Source organism: Aotus nancymaae, unplaced genomic scaffold (assembly GCF_030222135.1).
Source record: "Aotus nancymaae isolate 86718 unplaced genomic scaffold, 86718_ANA_hifiasm-v0.15.2.pri h1tg000011l, whole genome shotgun sequence".
Classification (NCBI taxonomy): Eukaryota; Metazoa; Chordata; class Mammalia; order Primates; family Aotidae; genus Aotus; species Aotus nancymaae.
Genome location: NW_026988422.1, coordinates 14,355,793 through 14,371,058, shown reverse-complemented (window position 1 = coordinate 14,371,058; position 15,266 = coordinate 14,355,793). Strand labels below are relative to the sequence as shown.

The 15,266-nt window shown below is 45.2% G+C and overlaps 1 protein-coding gene across 4 annotated transcripts in view; it reads right to left on the bottom strand.

Annotated features, from left to right (window-relative positions):
• Positions 1 to 15,266, bottom strand: part of BOC (BOC cell adhesion associated, oncogene regulated) — a 248,985-nt gene that overhangs the window by 68,719 nt on the left and 165,000 nt on the right. The window contains exons 1-2 of one of the 4 annotated variants that reach the window (XM_064374608.1): positions 6,817 to 6,854; positions 1,771 to 1,862 (exon numbers count right to left, since the gene is read on the bottom strand). The gene's annotated coding sequence lies outside the window, so the exon portion shown is untranslated. Of the gene's footprint in view, positions 1 to 1,770; positions 2,320 to 6,816; positions 6,855 to 15,266 lie in introns of those variants that run through there. The other 3 variants (XM_021668841.2, XM_021668843.2, XM_021668842.2) reach the window with 3 other exon arrangements.

Sequence of the window (15,266 nt, the reverse complement as noted above, 5' to 3'; positions counted from 1 at the left end):
ACAAATGGCAAATGGAATTGAAAGGTAAAAAGCTGAATTCAGGCATGTATTTCTAGGATTCTCAGCTAAAATCTCATGTACATGAAATTTTTTAAAAATCACACATTTCTCCTTTTCTCCCAGGAAGCTACTCAATAACTGGTTTTAGGCATTTAAGACCCAGATTTCTGAGCTTGCACAGTTAATGCAGATACCAAGTTTTAACTTTCCAAAAAGTATTTTAAAAACAACTATTCTGAATGTGAAATGTTGTGTCTCCAGCATACTTAAGCCAACCATTCACTGAGGAAAAAAAGGAGTTTTAAGGAAGAACATAATGAACAACACATACAGGGAGAGATCAAAGCACATTTTGGTACTACTGGTCCCATCTCTGCTTGTAAGACTTTGCCCGAGATTGCAGTAACTCCTCTCTCTCAAGAAGTCTTCTTTTTTTTTTTTTTTTTTTTTGCACAATTTGACCTTTCAATGTTATCCAATCTTCTTTTTTTCTTTTGTTTTGTTTTGGTTTTTTTTTTTTTTGAGATAGGGTCTCACCCTGTCACTCAGACTGGGGTGCAGTGGCGCCATCTCAGCTCACTGCAATCTCAACCTCCTGGGCTCAAGTGATCCTCCTGCCTCAGTCTCCCAAACAGCTAGGATTACAGGCACATGCCACCATGCCTGGCTAATTTTTGGAGTTTTTTTTTTTGTTTTTTTTTTTGTAGAGACAGAGTTTTGCCATGTTGCCCAGGCTGGTCTAGAACTCCTGAGTTCAAGTGATCTTCCTGCCTTGGCCTCCCAAAGCATTGGGATGACAGGCATGAGCCACCTCGCCAGGCCAAGAAGTCTTTCTTAACGGACCCATTCCAAGTACTTCAACCCTAGAGTTTGCTTTGCAGTGCTCTGTGTTTCCCTTCCCGTCAGTAATAGGATTCTGGATGGCATGGGCTCTGGTACTAATTCCTGCCCACCCACGCCTGACGCCAGGCACACAGCAAACACTCAATAAAAGCTTGTTCAAAGGATGAAGGCGCCAACCTCACATACTTCATCACCGTCCTCTTGTCCAACACTGTCCAAACTCACTTTGGAGAAGAATAAATATTCCTTTGCTCAGCTTCCAATAATTTTTCTTCAGCCCTACCCACCCTACCCATATTATGCACTTTCCTATTGCTAACCAGGAGAATGGGTTGAGACTTTCCTCCACATTTTCTCTGGCAACTGAATTACATTAACTGTGTCCTTCTGCTCGGATTTCCTCTTACTGCCCAATAATCCTGCCCCAAACATCAAAGACCTTCTTTGAAGAGAAGGCCAAATTCACCATTAGGAAAAGAGAAATTATTTCCTAATTTTATTTCAGAAGATGGGAAGAAGCACAATCCTGCTGATTTTTGTGAGACAAACATTGCCCAGCACATCAGACCACAAGGATTCGCTGTGATACCACTGACAGAGACATAAACACATGGCTTTCCTCGTCCAAACCTACACAGGACTTTTTCACAGCAAGCTTGGACTCCAAATCCCACAGTAAATGGTTTGTATTTAACATGCCTGACAGAGCTTGCCTCAGAGCAAGGGGGTTCACATCGTCATCACAGGCTTTGACTAAAAGAACATATGAGCCAAACTGGAACTAACCTGAAGTTCAGTCCAGATTCCCCTCAAAGCTGGACTCCCAATACTTGCGGATAAGAAACACTATCTTCAAGTGGTAACACAAAACATGAACAAATGGCTGACCTAATAGGCCAGAGATATCAGACTGAACAGAAACCTCACCTACTTCTTCTACTTTCGAGCTGCTACCCTCAGACGGTATGAATGTTGACAAGACTTCATGGGTCATGGGTTCCAGGAAGCTTGTTCTGAAACTGAGGAAAAAGAAAATTATCTCGTCTTTTGAACAAAATAAACAGTTCTGAAGTATTTGCTTTTTACAAGGTGAATCGTTACAAACCATAGTAATTCTTTATCAGTACATTTTATAAATAAGAAAACAGAAGAAAAGAGATTTTTCTAAAACCATAGGCCTCCTGAAATGTCCAGTTTCCTGGTTCCTTGCTGAAATGAAAAATGGATTAAGAACAGTGATTGCACTTTACAAAACCATTACCTTTGTGTTCAGTAGTCCATTTTCATCAATAGTTATCAAATATTTCTTAAGAACACATTATAAGCAGGCCTCATAAAAAATTAGTCAAGCTTACATGGAAGGGATTTGGGGTGATAAGACAGAGGACAAGGAATGAACTCAGCAAAAAATCAAGGGTCAGCTACTAGACTGGAGAAGATGGCTCCTACTGAAGTCATATTATCATTAGGTGGGACAGAGCCACACAGCAGAGCATTAAGAAATTTGGATTCTAGCCTGGGCGCAGTGGCTCACGTCTGTAATCCCAGCACTTTGGGAGGCCGAGGCAGGTGGATCACCTGAGGTCAGGAGTTCAAGACCAGCCTGACCAATACGGTAAAACCCCGTCTCTACTAAAAATACAAAAATCAGCCAGATGTGGCAGCATGCGCCTGCAGTTCCAGCTACTTGGGAGGTTAAGGCAGGAGAATTACTTGAACCTGGGAAGTGGAAGTTGCAGGGAGCCGAGATCGTGCCACTGTACTCCAGCCTGGGTGACAGAGCGACATTCTGTCTCAAAAAAAAAAAAAGAAAGAAAGAAAGAAAGAAAGAAAAACCTGGATTTTAAACCTAGGTTGTTTTTAAGCTGGGTGGTAATCTGATTATAAGAATCAGAGAATGAGTGGGATGGTCATAGGTTGGCACTGGAGGGCCCAGCCATGTGCCAGCAACAATTGTCAAGGGCATCAATAAGCGTAGTGGTGGCAGGAATGAAAAAGATGGTGGAATAATAAAAGGATGGACAGGAAAGAGCAGGCAAACTTGGGGAAGGTGTCTAACTCTGGCAGCAGAGAGGTAGGAACAGATTATTAGTTCAGCGGTTTGAGTCGGTGTAAATGAAGTCCACAGGCAGAGCTTAGATTCCAACCCCTGTTTCCTAACTCTCCTAAAAGGCAGTGCCATTTGAGATGGATCCTCTAAACCTTCCTTCCTGCATTCTACCTCCTCTTCTCTATCCATTACCAACCCTGAGGGCTCCAACGAGGCAAAACCTTCTTTAGGCAAGCTTTTCATAAACACAGATTTATAGATTAAAAACCAAATACCTTCTCCCATCCCACCCCCAATACCGAATATTTGAGTCAACCTCATAAATTATGAAAATGTTACATGTTAAGGCTCCATGCGGGAGCACGCTTAGGATTTGGGTCTTTCCAACCAATAGCAAAGTAGTTGGCTCTATCTGTTCTCTGTGAGTCTTCAGTAAAAAATGTAGAGATACATCAGGGCTGTGTGATGACAAAAGTTTATACTCTTATCACAACTATGTAAAAAAAATGCATGCACGTGATAAACAACACAAGTCACACTGCAGCATAGGATTGTGGATAATTTTAAAAACATTTTCTTAATTAGAAGTAGATGCTTGTGCAATAAATAAAAACTGAGGAGGTTGCAACACTGTTTACAATAGCGAAGACCTGGAACCAACCCAAATGCCCATCAGTGATAGACTAGACAAGGAAAATGTGGCACATATACACCATGGAATACTATGCAGTCAAAAACGATGAGTTTGTGTCCTTTGTAGGGACATGTATGAATCTGGAAACCATCATTCTCAGCAAACTGACACAAGAACAGAAAATCAAACACCGCATGTTCTCACTCATAGGTGGGTATTGAACAATGAGAACACTTGGACACAGGGAGGGGAGTATCACACACTGGGGTCTGTTGGTGGGGGGCTAGGGTAGGGACAGCAGGGGGTGGGGAGGGATAACGGGGAGAAATGCCAGATATAGGTGACGGGGCAATGGAGGCAGCAAACCACTTTGCCATGTGAGTTCCTATGCAACAACCCTGCATGATCTGCACATGTACCCCAGAACCTAAAGTACAATAAAAAAAATAAATAAATAAAATAAATAAAAAGAAAAACTGAGGAGGAACCATCCTTCGACTAAGAAAGCTTACTCTCCTGGGACAAGGAAGTTTTCAGCCTGGTGTCTGATGCATCATGAATGTTTGCTGAATTGAAGTGTGAAGATGACAAGTTACATGTTAGAGTAAACAGATTTTCCTAAATGGAACATATCGTTTTTTTTCCTCTCCCAGCCAACTTTTGATTCTCTTCCCCTCTCCCATGTTTTCCCAGATAGCAAGAGGGCTTAAAGTTTGGAGGAAAGAAAGCAAATTCCAAATATATAATATCTTTTGGTGCCTAGTATTTTCTTACTCAGAGGCCACAAGGTATTGGATAGCAATTATTTGGTGCACCTGAGTTTTCTGTTGTACTTTAAAAGACACAGTGACAAACCCTAATTCATTAGCCACATTAGTGGCTTTGCTGATATTTGAACCCAGACCCCCTAGGGCACATGGAACACTATGACACATCAGGCTCACTTCTTGCCCTCCTTTTTAAAAACCCTGCGGGACCATGTGGAAGTCAACTGAATTATTTCATGAGTAAAATCTCTTATTCATTCTTAGGACATGGAAACCATGCTGTTGAAGAGAGCTGGGATCCCAAACACTTGAAAAATCACTTCAAGGAAAGGAAAATCTCTGGACCCATTTGGAGAGTAGAAAGGAACATAAATTACACTCCTTATCACAGGTTGGCTGACCAATTACAGCTAAGCAGGATCCTCTCGCTTCCAATTAACAGCTAAGCAGGGTCCTCTGGCTTCCACTTAACAGCTAAGCAGGGTTCTCCTCTCCAGGTGTAGTTAAATAACTAACCATCCTGGCTTCTAGCAAACTCTTTTTCCAAATAAGGCCAATGGTCTATAGCATGGGAGACAGTTTCTCCCTAGCGAACGTCTCTTGCAGTGTTGCCTTTCTGAAGTATCTCGATAGAGGATAAAATAGACCGTATCTGAGGTCTCAATCCTCAGGCTTCATAGGTGTGTAGACAGCCTCCAGCCTCCTCCAGGGCCAAATTCCAAGGGATAAATCTATACAGGGGAGGGCAGTGTCAGCAAAGTGGCCCAATGAGGCAACTCTTCCTTCTTTCATTTTTACTTCTTTGCATAAACTCATTTGAAAAACTCATACAGCAGGAAAATAATAACTCTAATGCTGTTTCTACCCGGCCTCTGTCCCACTGACCCCAAGGTGCTTCAAGATTACCACGAGAAGCTGCTGGGTCTCAATTATGAGACCATTAAAAAGTACCAATTATAAGACCTCAGAAATGTTTCTGGGAAACCTGTTACACACCTCAAAATGGCTAAGCTCTTGCCTCAGATTAACTTTAAGTTCAGAAGACAGGTCACCCAGATGTATGGGCATGCTAGCCCCACACCCCGCCCAAGACTGTGGTTTAATATTTTCCACGCTGCCCTTGAGAAAACGAAGATTGATTTATTGGCTGTAACCAAAGGGATGAAAAAACCATCCCAGAGCTGGGCTGCCTGTTTAGAACCCAGACGTGGAATAAATCAGAAATGTTTGCACACTGAAGGAGCTTTAAAATGACATTCATCCAATGGTCAATGTGTGCAGAGTTCTGGGCAACAAAGAACTAGGTGACACACGTGTGCTGGGCACAGTGCATCTGGAGGTGGCACAAAGGCCTGAAACCAAAATACAATCTTCATTCAGTCCACGCAAGGAGTTAACTCTGGGTCAAAAACTTATGTGAACCCATTTGAACTTGCAAAGAAGTGATGAGGGGAGCAGCAGAACACCCCACCACACCCAGAAAGTGCCTGTTTGGGATTGCTGGTGTGTGGTTTGGGTATTCTTAGCTCTACTGCCACATCTCTGGAGGAGCACAATTCTGTTTCAGGCAACTCTGCCACTACCACCCGTATCCCCAAAACAAAACTCGGCAAAACAAATCCCCAAGGCGCCATTAACTCCTTCGGGTCTGCCTGCCTTCCACTCCTCAGCATTCTCCCATCACCTGGAAAGGCAAATTCACATTGAGCATCCTGAAAATTAATCAGGCCCTTCCAAACCCCCGCAGAAAATTCTTCCTGGGTTCTGCGTCCTCCCCACAGCCCCTTTCCACCCAGAGATTCATTTCCCACACCTTCTCACAGTTACACCAACAAAAACCCCAAGAGGACGCTGCGGGCGGGAACACACACATCCCTCTCTCACCGTTGCCCCAGCCCCGCAGACAGCTCAGGTCACTCGGCTTCGGCCTCGCCCCTCTGCGCCCACAGCTACGGATGCTTCCCACAGGCTGCATCGCGCCCGGTCCGCTGAGTCCCTCATTGCAGTGTTTTTCCTTTAGAAGACGCCAACTATGAGAAACCCTTACCCCGCGAAGAGGCCGAGTGTGTGCTGAGTGACTCCACGCACTTGCCGCCACCCCTCGGGTTCCCCCCACGGCCTGGCGCCTGGGGCCGGGGCGCTGGTGTCAGTCTTCGGGGAAGTTTGGGAGGCTGGCCGGGCCCTTCTTCCACCCAAGAAGCTTCCGGGAACCGCGGGGGCAGAACCACCACCGCCTGGCCAAACCGCCCGGCAGGGAACGAGATGTGCGCCTCGCAGCGGCTGCAGCCCCCGGGACCCCCGCCGCCCTCCTCGCCCCAACTTGCCCGCCCGGCGCGCCCCGCCACGGCCGCAGCTCCCAGCCCCGGGCGCCCAGCCGAGCGCTCGGACCCGGCTCCCGCCGCCGGCGGACACTCGCCGGCGCTGCCTCGGCCCGCGGCCGCCTCCCGCCCCCTCCGCTCCCCGAACCAACAATAAACACAACTTTTTATGAAAAGAAAACAAACTTCAGCGACGTGACTCACCTCTGCTGCAGCCGGCGCCTGGAGAGGGCGAGCCGGGGCCCGGGGGCCAGCGTGGTGGGCGCGGAGAGAGCCACACAGCGCCGCGCCTTACGGACACACAACACGCGCGGTGACACCGCGGACACACAACACGGGCGAGCGGCCGCGGCGGGAGCAACAAAGGAGCCCCGGCCGGAGAAGTTGCCGGCCGGAGAGGGAGGGCGCGTGCGGGCGCGTGTGGCTGTGGCGGGCGTGAGAGTGTGTATGCGTGTCTCTGTGTGTCTCTAGGTGCGTGTGTGAGTCTGTGTGTGTCTGTGCGCGCGCGGCGGCTGACACCAGCGGGCCGGGGCTCAGGGTCCCCGCGGCAGGAAGCGGCGGCCGCGGCAGCAGGAGGACGAGGCAGGGGACGCCGCGCCCAGCGCACCCGGTCCCTCCATATGGAAGAAGCTTTTTTGGATGACTGAACTCGCAAACAATTCCTCCTTTTGCTTCTCCTGCCTAGGAGCCTCCCATTACCGCGCGAGGATGGGGGGAGAGTGGAGGAGGCGGGGAGGAGGGGGAGGAGCAAAATGGAGCAAAGAAAAAGTCTTGGAAAGGAAGCTGGAAAAAAAAAGTCCCCCAAACTCTAGGGCAGTTTTCCCGTTAACACCCACTTTTTGCTGCGCCTCAGACCCGCGCTCTCCTCCCACTTTTTTTTCTTTCCCATACCAAAAGCACCATCTTCTGCCGTTTTTCCGAACCCGGGGCTCCCCTGAGGCTCCCACTTTCTCTTTAGCTTCACCTCGCACCCTTGCTTTTCAATGTACAATCCTTTCCTCCTTTCACCCAGTCTCTTCTCCCAAGACTTTCCTGACACCCACCTCTCAATGGTCTTTTGCAAACAAACTGTTGGATAAATTATTAAAAGCAAACTCATTAGAAAATGGGGCAGCGGCCGTGGAGAAAATGATAAGGAAACCAGTCTCAGGAAGCCTTAACGCAGCTTCCCCCGACCCCCTCGGTCGGTTGGGGAGGGTTTGCCGCATCCTCCATTGACAGCGCCCTGACCTCCATTCATCATCCTAGGATGGAGCCGCGAGGAATGCGGAGGGAGAGCTGGGGCTGGGGGCATTGGTGGGGAGTGGTAGTGGCTACGGAAAAGTTAGGTACCTACGTGTATGTGTGTGCGCGCGTAGGTCGGTCAGAAAACATTCAAAGCAGTGGTTCTCAAACTTGAGCTGTAGCAGGACTCCCTGGAAGGCTTGTTAAATCCCTTTGGTAGGCCCCACCTCCAGAGTTTCTGATTCATTAGGCGCACCTGGGAATTTGCGTTTCTAATAGGTTCCCAGGTGATGCTGATGCTGCTGGTCAGGGGCTACGTTTTAAAAGCTACTTTTCCAGGGCAGTGAGAAAGCAAATGCTGAGTTGGTGGCAAATTGGGTTCCCTTCTTATTCTTTAGGAATGAAATCTAGATTGTGAACGGTCATCCATTCCGTATCTTCACTGCAGCTGAGAAAACCAAGACCCAGCAGGGCTAAGCCATTTGTTTAAAGTGAACTGGGAGTTTGGGCCAAGGTGGTGAGGAAGCTGTCCTGGAAATAAGACAGGCAGGCTAGTAGTAGGGTGAATGGGGGTGCTGCCTTCCCTGTGTGGCAGGATAGCTGCACTGGGAGTCAGGAAGTCACTGTGACTTTGAAAAAGTCATTTAACCTTTTAGGGCCTCTGGGGTGTGTGTGTGTCCCGGCTCACTGCAACCTTCGCCTCCCAGGTTCAAGCAATTCTCCTGCCTCAGCTTCCCGAGTAGCTGGGACTACAAGCGAGCGCCACCACGCCCAGCTAATTTTTGTATTTTTTAAAGGGGTTTCACCATGTTGGCCATGATGGTCTTGATCTCTTGACCTTGTGATCCGCCCGCCTCGGCCTCCCATAGTGCCGGGATTACAGGGTGAACCACCGGGCCCGGCCGTGTGTGTGTGTGTGTGTGTGTGTGTGTGTGTGTGTGTTTAACGGAGTCACCTGGCTGGAGTGCAGTGGCTCAATCTCGGCTCACTGCAATGCCTGCCTCCTGGGTTCAAGAGATTCTCTAGTTTCAGCCTCCCAAGTAGCTGGGATTACAGGCGCCCCCCACCATGCCCGGCTAATTTTTGTGTTTTTTAGTAGAGATGGGTTTTCCACCATGTTGGCCAGGCTGATCTCCAACACCTGTCCTCAAGTGATCTGCTCACCTCCACCTCCCAGAGTGCTAAAATTACAGGCCTCAGTGAGCCACTGTGCCTAGCCCTGCTTTGTTTTTTATTGTTTCTTGTCATTAAAAATACATACTTTACACTGAGTATATGACTGTAATTAATCTGAACCAAAAGACCTTTACAAAGGAAACATAAATGTATTTTATTCCATATGTTGCACTATTTTTTCTCCTGTGTTTGGTCATTCAGGCAGAAGCCAATTTCTTTATTGATTTATCAAATACTTTCAACTCTGTACTTGGATCCTTAGGCGTGTTCCTGTGGCAAAATGGATCTGCAGGAGGATCCATTTTCAGCAAGAAGGTGAAAAGGACTCTGAACTCCCTCTATGAATGACCCACCTACATTTTCTTTTCCTATTTAATCACCCTAATTTTCCTTCTCTTTTAATCTCCAACAATCTCCAACAGTCTCAAAGACCTATTTTACTCCCAGTCAATGACTATATTAGCTTCCACTTTCTTTTGTCCTCCTTCTGAGGCACAGTTCAGGACTACAAGGCCTGGGGTCCACCCTGGGTACAGAACTTTTAATTCCCCCAAGGGAATGGGTCAGCCAGCTTCCTCCGCAGTGAAAACACTCTCTCTCCCCAGGGCCCCAAGCAGCCATCCAGCCTTTTGTTTTTCAAAGATTATTCTAAGTACTACTCAATGAGAATACGATGCATGAAGGTCTCAGATTCATTCTTCTATATTCCTGTATATACTATTCATTGCTTGACATCTCAAAGATATCTTCTACTCCTTCTGTCATCTTTCTCCTAGGACTCCCCATTCTCTTACTCTGGTCTTTGGGTCCACACAGCTATGAGCTCTGAGTTAAAGCATTAGAACACAATAGAACACAAAGAATATAACAGTCCCTACTAGCACCTTTCCCTCCTCCTCCCCCTCCCTGCCCTCTCCCCTTCCCCTTCCCCCTCCCCCTCCCTGCCCTCTCCCCTTCCCCTTCCCCCTCCCCCTCCCTGCCCTCTCCCCTTCCCCTTCCCCCTCCCCCTCCCCCTCCCCTCTCCCCCTCCCCCTTCCCCAGTAGCTGATATTACAGGTGCCCGCCACCACGTTTGGTTATTTGAGAATTTTTTTTTTATAGTAGAGACGGGTTTTCACTATATTGGTGATACGCCCACCTCAGCCTCCCAAAATGCTGGGGTTACAGGCGTGAGCCACTGCACCCAGCCTGCTGAGAACCTTTCTTATAGTTTAGGCAGAATGCAGATCACAACTTAATAAAGAGGACTTATTTCTGCTGGCAGCATCAAGCACACTGTTGGTACCTCAGACACGTTGTTTTTATCGATCTTTGTATTAATGTAATTATGTTTATTACTAGTGCTGTAAGAACAACAGCATCTCTGAATTTTCTCCCCAGCCATTTTGCCTGGAGGGTATTTCTTGCCTAATTCTCTCCTCCCCTTTCAATTACTGTCTGTATCCTAACCCACCCCACCCACTCCAGCATCCCTAGCCATTTCAAAACAGTTAGGTGGAGTCTGAATGTTGTAAGGTGCTTTTTGCTACCGTCCATTCTGTTGATGGTGATTTACCTCTAGCACCTTGCTTTCTTGGAAACTTTATGGGCCTCCACCAAGAAGGAAGCATAAAAAAGTGATCATCACATTAATTTATAATGCTTGGTGGGGGGGAAAAGGGGGAGGTGAGCAGGGGACTATAGGTCTATATAAGTCATGTTGCTAGGCTGTGCAGAATAAATTGGAAGGAATTCAGTGAGCGACATGAAAAGACATGGTTTTCTCTCAATATGCTGTAGATACTCTACCTCTATCATATAAATAGGATTCTCCTTGATTGTGAAGAATATCTGGAAGAGGATTATGCCAAGAAAATTATTAAAATGTAGACAAGAAAGGACTTGATGATTTTTTTCCGTTTTAGTATAAATCGGCTTTCCTGATTATAAAATGTGTACTAAAAAAAGTTTAGAAAATACAGAAAAACACAAAAAAGAAGAAAATCAACTTAAACTTACTATCCAGGGATAAGATTGTTATTAACATAATGGAGTGTTTTTTCTAGTCATTTTTCTCTCTTGTTTTTATTTCTCATCAATACAAATATACACATTATCTACACTGAGTATATGATTCTAATTGAATCAGAATTGGAAGACATTTAAAGGGAAAACAATAATTGGTGTCTGTTTATTCAATATTTCATACATTTTTGGTTTTTTTGAGATAGAGTCTTGCTCTGTTGCCCAGGCTGGATGGAGTGTAGTATCGAGATCTTGGCTCACCGCAACCTCCGCCTCCTGGGTTCAAGCAATTCTCCTGCCTCAGCCTCCTGAGTAGCTGGGATTATAGGCACACGCCACCACACCTGGCTAATTTTTGTATTTTCAGTAGAGACAAGGTTTTACCATGTTGACCAGGCTGGTGTTGAACTCTTGACCTCAGGTGATCCTCCCACCTTGGCCTCCCAGACTGCTGGGATTACAGTCGTGAGCCACCATGCCCGGCCTATTTCATACAATTTTTTAATGCATTTGGTAATTCAGGTGGGAGTCAGCTTCTTCACTGATTTATCTGGTACTTTCATATTTTATAAATTTGGATTCATTGTACAGGTTGTTATCATGCTTTTAAGTTTAACATTTTAATAATTATTTTCCCCATATCATCTAATCATCTTCAAAATTTGACTTAACTGCTGCGTACTATTCCATCAAAGAGAAAGATTGTTATTTATTCAACCATTCTTGTATTTTTACATATTTAGACTGTTCCCATTTTTATTCTTATCCTGTATTGCAGTTGACTAAGCATCTCGCTATAAATCTTTATTGTTCTGATTATTTCCTGAGGGTAATTCATGTAAGTAGGAGTTTGGGATCAGTGGATAGGATATAACATTTTAAATGCTTTTAGTTGGTATTAGAAAATTGTCCTCCAGTGGGTCCAATGTACATATCCATCTCTTAGATTATTTTAATTAAAAGCAACAATGAGATCATCAAACACAGGTCCCAAGTGAAGACTTGATTGAATTATCTAGTTTGAATGATTATACTAAATGATAATTAAAACAACTGCCAAATATTCACTTTAGTGGAAACAACACTCCAATGGGAAGAGTTGGACACTAATTGCTTACTCTGTGAACTCAATCATATTTATGATTTTATTCAATCTTTTCAACAAGCCTCTGAGAAATAAGCTAATGTTTATTGAGCACCTTCCTCTCCCAGTCTCTCTCCTGGATTCCATGTGTACCTTCCATCTTGAGTCCCCATAACGACCTTGTGCTAGTGGTTCAATTACCTCCGTGTTATAGATAAGGAAAATTAAGTAAGGTGGCTGAGATCCCCAACAACCAAATGGTGGTACGAATTCCAAAACCCAAGATTTTTCCAGTGCAACACACTACTTCACAACTATTTTGTGACTTGCAGGCTACTTCTTGGAGTAAAAATCTGTTTAGAAAATGCCCAAATTAGGCCGGGCACGGTGGCTCACGTCTATAAACCCAGCACTTTGGGAGGCCGAGGCGGGTGGATCTCAAAGTCAAGAGATCAAGACCATCCATCCTGGTCAACATGGTGAAACCCTGTCTCTACTAAACATACAAAAAAAATTAGCTGGGCATGGTGGTGCGTGCCTGTAGTTTCCGCTACTCGGGAGGCTGGGGCAGGAGAATTGCTTGAACCCAGGAGGCAGAGGTTGCGGTGAGCCAAGATCGTGCCATTGCACTCCAGCCTGGGTAACGAGTGAAACTCCATCTCAAAAAAAAGAAATAAAAAGAAAATGCCCGAATTTTGTCTACCCATTAAGAAATATTTTATGGACTTTCCAAGGGGTGTTTTCCTTTTTTTGAAAGAGACATTCAGTCATTCCAAGAAGTAAGATATCTTACTAATTGTAACTAATATAAGAGTCTAAGGATACTATATACAGCAGGAGAATGGTGTTCTGATGTATGGGTTAAGATAAAAAATGAGATACCAAATTTCACAGTTTTAACAGTAATTAGTAAATTGGCTTTTGTACACATAACTATTCCCAAAGGTTATATTTGGATAAAGACATTTTATCTTGATAAATAGTACTGAAAACAAAATATTCATGAACCCAACTTTCTGCTTTACAATTCAAGATCCTGAGTGTATAAAGTGTCTATTTATTAAGGCAATATCTCAATACAATTTCAAAATGTATAACATAATCCATTAATTTATAATTAGGAAAATTAGCCCTCATTTGCTCTTGACTGGGCCATTAACTAGTTATCTGAGTTGGCTTACCTTTCTATGCTGGGTATTGCAAGAGCTGCGGGAGAAGAAATGTGCCCAGTTTCTGTAAAATATTTGTTGACTGAAGGAAAAATGATGAATGAAAGTGTAAGATTGACCTATGCAACAATTAGTAGAAACAATGCAAGACAGCATATAATTAAACTGTAAATTGCATGGTTCAGGCAGAATTACAGGTGAGCCTGGTATGATGCCATCTATTCCTCATACAGGTTGAACTGGTTGGGAGTGACTTCTCTAGCCCCGGGCTGCCAACTCAGGCATTCCTATTGGCCCTGTGTTCTGTCAACTTTTACAGATTAATCACCAGATCCCCACAAGGCTCCCTATAGACAAGGGTACCCTAGGGGGAGGGTGATATTTTATTTATTTATTTAGAGGCAGGATCTCACTCTGTCGTTCAGGCTGGAGTGCAGTGGTATGATCTTGGCTCACTGCAACCTCTGCCTCATGGGTTCAAGCAATTCTCCTGCCTCAGCCACCTGATAGCTGGAATTACAGGTGTACAACACCATGCCCAGCTAATTTTTATAGTTTTAGGAGAGACGGGGTTTCTCCATGTTGGCCAGTCTGGTCTTGAACTCTTAGGCTCAAGTGATCCACCTACGTCATCCTTTGAAAGCGCTAGAACTACAGGCGTGAGCCACTGTGCCCAGCTGAGGAGGAGATTTTTTAAAAAGGAATATTATGGAATCAAGACAAATCTGGGTTTGAATCTAGTCTTAAGCTGCGTTAGCTTGGACAAGTTAATTACCTCTCTAAACCTTAGTTTCTGTGAAAATTGAAAATAATATACATGTACTCTTTCTCTCTCTCTCTCTCTTTATATATAGATATATATACACACACACATATAGATATATATACGCATATATACATATATATACATATACATATATTTTTAAATATAACCCTTGGTAGGCACTCAATAAACGGCAGCAATATTAGTAAAAGTTTGAGAGGTGAAGCTAGGACAGAGAAATTAAAAATAGACTAGTCCAAGGCCACTTCTGTGTGCTTGATTTTGCGCAGTCCTGAAGCCCTAGACAAATAGAGCCTGTTGACACTGAATCCCACGTGAGACCACTTTTCTAAGATATCAGATTCTCTAAAGCAAGCACAGCCCCCTTTCGTCCTCTGTGAAACCCCCACCTTCCTCCATTCCCGCCGTCGGTTCTTCCCCCACCCCCTCACTTGTTAGGCTGAGAAAGTTGGATTCTGGAGCTGCCCAGACTCCAGCTGTTTGATATTGTGCAGCGACGGCAGCCAAGAGGGCAGGGGTGCGAGATTCCAAATGAAAGAAAAAACTCAAAGAGAACTGGACCTCAGAGCTTTGATACGAAACTCAGTGGGTAACAGCCTCTCTTAAATTTGTTCAGTCAGCCATTTAGGAGGGAAGAAGTTTCTCACACATCTTGTAAGGGTTTTTAGCAACAGGATGCTTCCACGGAGGGGAATCCATGTTCTGGGAACTGAGCTGGGCAGAATCTAACGCCAAAGCTGCCATTGCGAGCTTTGAGGCAGGTATCATGCTGCCTTGTTTTGTTCTACATATGTTATTTTCCTTCTCCTTCATAAGATACCTGGGATTCTCTGAGACTTCTGGCCACAGCATCAGGAAACCAACTATGCCTGACCCTACTCTATCCTACCCCACTTCTTCAAGTCCTGCACTCACAAGCAGAATTTAACAAGGAGGCCCAAGCTGCTCTGCTGTCCTGAGCATGGAGGGAAGGCTGACCAGCCTCTCTGGTCTCTGTGGACCTGCAGGCAGAGCCATGAGGAAGGGAGGGGAATCGACAGGAAGATAGATTCTGGGGCTGGTGGTGGTGTAGGAGCCTCCCTGCCACCTCTCCCACTGAGAATCAGAAACCAGTTGTATATGCTTTGCCTTTTATTGGTTGGATTCATCAACTAGAACATGGAATTTATTGGTGGTCCCAATTTAATAAGTGCCTTGCATAAAAACCTGTGCC